The following is a 4,408-nucleotide window of genomic DNA, read 5'->3' as shown; positions in this document are numbered from 1 at the left end:
CTTGAAGTCAGGATTGCTGTGTACAAGGTCTCATCCATGTATTGTTTCCTACTCAACTCCTTTCCTTAGAACGTGTTTGTCACCCATGATGTCATTCCAGCAACTTAATCATTTTTTGTGACAAGACGAATTATATATTCTCATGTGTTTCCTGCTCTGACAAAGTGTCTGATTCAGCCTTTTGTCTAATTTGTGATTCAGGTTTTCTTATTGAATTTGGAGAGTTCTTTTTATTTTTTCTGGGTATCAACTCTCTACCAGCTATGTTTTTAAAAGTTTTTTTTTTTCATAGTACATGGGGTTGCCTTTTCATTTTTTAAAATTTATTTTTCTAAAGGTTTCTTTTTATTTACTAATTTCTTTTAAAACTTAGTTTATTTCATGTTGTCAATTGTATCTATGTCTGCAGCATGGCGTGCCTGGTGCTCACAGAGTTCATAAGAGGGCATCAGATCCTCTGAAACTTGAGTTACAGATAGTTCTGAACTGACATGTGGGTGCTGGGAATTGAACCTGGGTCCTCTTCAATAACAAATGCCCTGAACCACTGAGCCATCTCTTCAGCATCCTTTTATTTAAAAAATATATCATTAAGTCTTCGTGTATTTTAGAAAATGTATTTCCATCATATTCCCTGTACCTCCCATTCAAGGATTTCATGTCCTTTTAATTTTTAAAAAAATTTTATTTAATTACCCATGACTCCAATTTGGGCACTGCTTTTACACTTTTGGTTATAGAGGCACTCACTGGAGCACAGTCAACCTACTTCAGCCTCAGGGAAAACTGGCTCCCTCTCATCTGAAGTCACCAACTGTCAGTAGCTCCTCATCTAGGGGTGGGTCTCACAAGCCCCTCCCCTTCCATGATGGAGTGTTGACTGGCTTGAACGTGTGCAGATAACCACAGCTGCTGGGAGACTGTATCATAAATACAGGGTCCCATCATGCTCAGAAGACACTTACTGTCCAGTTTTTCCTAACTTTTGGTTCTTATGATCTTTCTGCCCCCTTTTCTGGGGTGGAACCTGAACCTTGGGGAGTAGTGCTTTAAAAAAACATCTTTTTTTTCAGAATGCTGCCCATATTGTCAAACAGATTTTTAAAAATTATTATAAAACACTGGGTTTCATTATGATATTTCATATCTGCCATTGGATATTACTCACATTTACCCGCTGCTGTAGTGGGTTGGCCTGATGCTTCTTGTATCCTACTGCTGATACTGGTTCCTCATGAGGTAACTGCCCCTGACCATCACATACTCAGGTGGTGCCATGTGAACCTTCTCCCCAATTTAACTGGCCAATAAAAGGCTAGAGCTTATGATTGAGCAGTGAGCCTTGGAGATCCACCTAGCCTAGAGGCTAGGCTCCCCTCTCTAGCCCATATATTCTTTTCACCCTCTCTGCCACTGTTTTCTGCTCTAGCTGGCTGTGTGGACCCGGGAAAGCAGGGCCTGAAAATGAGTCAGAGTACAGTCTCATGAAATTGCCAACTTTATTCAGAGCATTGGGCAATTTATACTCAGGGGTTAAGAAGAATCAGGTGAGTAAGATGTTTAAGTGCAAGGACACAGGAGCAAAAATGTGTTTCTCCAGAGAGTTGTCTAAACAAATAACAACAGCCAGTTGTAATGAATAATCTGAAGTAATCTCACTCCAGTCCACTACACCTGGAATGGGCATGCAAGCACAGTCCAAGAACAATTCTGTTTTTTTTTTTTTTTTTTGAAGAAGCTGAGGTTGCAAGAGTCTTGTCCCGTTTTCTTACAAGCATTCAGAACTCTGCCCACACAACTCCACGCTTGGACTGTGTTCTGACATTCCATGATGCTTTCTGAGCTTTAAGGCCTTTGGATGAGAAGCTGATATATATGTGTGTGTGTGTGTATATATACAAATTATATATACATATTTATATATAAAATTATATATGTTACATACATGTATAAAAATTATTATATATATATATATATAATTTTTTTCCCATTTAGGGCTCAAACAGGTGAATTTTTTTTTAAGTGTGTCATTCTTTTTCTGTATGCTAACTGCAGTGTGTTTCCAGAGCAGACATTTGCTTTCTGACTGACTTGGCCTGAACACAGGCACAGAGAAAGCAGTACACACGACACTTTGCTTTTGGGTGTTCTTTTTACAGTTCAGATCTCACACTCTAGAGATCTCTAAGAGTGGTCAGGGGCTTTTAGTTTTGGAATACCATGATTAATTTATCTGTCTGTCTGTCTGTCTATCTATCTATCCCTCTAGCTGTCTATCTTATGTATCTATGTATCTATTTTTGTATCTCTCTAAGTATTTATCTGTGTATCTATCTATCTATGTATATATGTATGTATCTATGTATTGACCTATGTGTCTATGCATCTATCTATCCATCATCCATCCCATCTTCCCACCTCCCTCCGTCCCTCCCTCCCTTTATCCACTTTCCAATCTATATCTTCATTGAAATTGTAGTCACATATATAATGTGGTATATATAGTATTTACATACGACCTATGCCACTCCCCAGCAACCTTTGTCCTGTCTATGTTAAGGTACAGAGTGACATGATACATTGTGTAAGTTCTGTGTAAATAGGCTCTGTACTGTGGGTTTACTGTTTGTCTTTGTTGTTTGTTTTGCTGTTGTGACAATGTCTTGCTATTGTACTATTGCAGCCCTGGTGAACTTGGTAGTCTATCTTATACCCCAGGCTGACCTTGGACTCATGAATCCTCCTGCTTCAGCCTCCAGAATGCTGGGATTTCAGGCATGCACTCCTGAATCACCACAGGGCAAGCTCTGAATAGGTTGGGCACACAGCCCCCACCCCAAATATTTACAGCCAACAGCTGGCAGAATGCACTGCTGCAGAGCCCATGGTGATGAAGGGTGACTGGGTTTTGTATTTGCCAGTTTCCTTTCTTACACAGGGAACCCATTGAGATGATAATCTTGCTTGTAACTTGGTGCAGACAGGTGCCTGACCAATGACTTGAAGATGGAAATGAAAAGAAGGTCAGAGAGGATTCTTTTTCTTCCCCGGGCAGATATTACAAGCACCTGATGAGAGATACTAGGACTATGAAAGCTATTGGTAATGGCAGCTGCCGCAGGCTGCCAGAGAGTGTACAGGGATGGCTGGAGAGGTGGCTTAGTGCCTAAGAGTACTAATTGCTCTTACAGAGGCCTGGAGTTTGGTTCCCAGCACCCACAGGGCAGCTCATGACCATCCATAACTCCAGTTCCAAAGATCCAATGTCTTGTGTGGGCACCAGACATGCACACGATAAATATACATACATGTGAGCAAAACATATGCATACACCTATACATGTATTCCACATACACACATAAAGAATGCATGGAAAGGCCCCACCAATTAAGAGGATAATTAGTAAATATCCTCTTACCCTCCTCTTATCTGATGCTCATGAATCCAAGACAGCAATTTAGAGCCTTGTCTCTGCTCTACATGTAAGTAAACCAGACACAGATATGTCACAGCTGGGTTAATTTATGCCTGCATGGGTTCATTTCTGTGTCCTTCATTCTCTCTTATTGATCTTATTTTTTTTGTGTGTGTGTGTGTGTGTATGTGTGTGTTTGTGTGCCACTATTAAGCTTTCTGTTACTATGGATTAGTAGTATAATTTGAAATAAAACATTGTGATACTCCAGCATTGGTTTTTTTGCTGCGGCTGTTGTTGTTGTTTTGGGTTTTGTTTGTTTGTTTGTTTTTGGTTAGGTTTTTATCCCCAGCTCTTTTTTTCTCTCTTATCTAAAATATCAAATATTCTGGAAGTATTATATATTACTTCAACATTCAACAATTCAAATTTATTGATCGGTAATTTTAGGCTGAGTAGGTTTTATGTTATAAGATGGGCTGTTTTTCATCCTGCCCCAAGCTCCCAGAATAACAACTCAGACTCAAAATATATTTACTAATACCTAGGCCAACAGCCAGGGCTACACAGAGAAACCCTGTCTTGGAAAACAAAACAAATCAAATACCTAGGCCATATAGCTAGGCTAATAATTTAAAATAACCCATTTATTCTAATCTACATTCTGCCACATGGCTGGTTACCTCCGCCAGGGTACTGTGCATCTGTGCTCCTCATATCTTCCCTGGCCTCTTTCCCAGGCCTGGCTCTATCACAGAATCCTTTCTTCCTCCAGGATGTCCCACCTTCTATTCTATCCTTTCCTATAGGCCATAGGCTTCTTAATTGACAGGTAACACATCCATACAATACACAAGAGAGTCTCTGGAGCGTTTTGTTCCCAGTTTAAGCATTCCATGGCCAGGAGATAGTTCAGTGAATAAAGTACTTGCTGTGTGAGGGCCCACAGCGGATTCCCGCACCTATAGAAAAAGCTAAGCCTCGAACCCACAG

General features: G+C 40.2%; 1 long non-coding RNA gene across 1 annotated transcript; it reads right to left on the bottom strand.

Moving 5' to 3' along the window:
• Positions 1-1,485: 1,485 nt before the first annotated feature.
• Positions 1,486-4,164, bottom strand: LOC110302843. The gene is made up of 2 exons (XR_002378863.1): positions 4,099-4,164; positions 1,486-1,852 (listed from the first exon to the last, which is right to left on the bottom strand). It is a non-coding gene; the product is annotated as an uncharacterized LOC110302843 (long non-coding RNA).
• Between the last annotated feature and the right edge of the window lie 244 nt (positions 4,165-4,408).

The sequence above is a fragment of the Mus caroli genome, chromosome 10, assembly GCF_900094665.2.
Source record: "Mus caroli chromosome 10, CAROLI_EIJ_v1.1, whole genome shotgun sequence".
Taxonomy (NCBI): Eukaryota; Metazoa; Chordata; class Mammalia; order Rodentia; family Muridae; genus Mus; species Mus caroli.
Note: the sequence above shows the minus strand (reverse complement) of the source record. Positions and strands in the feature narration are given on the sequence as shown.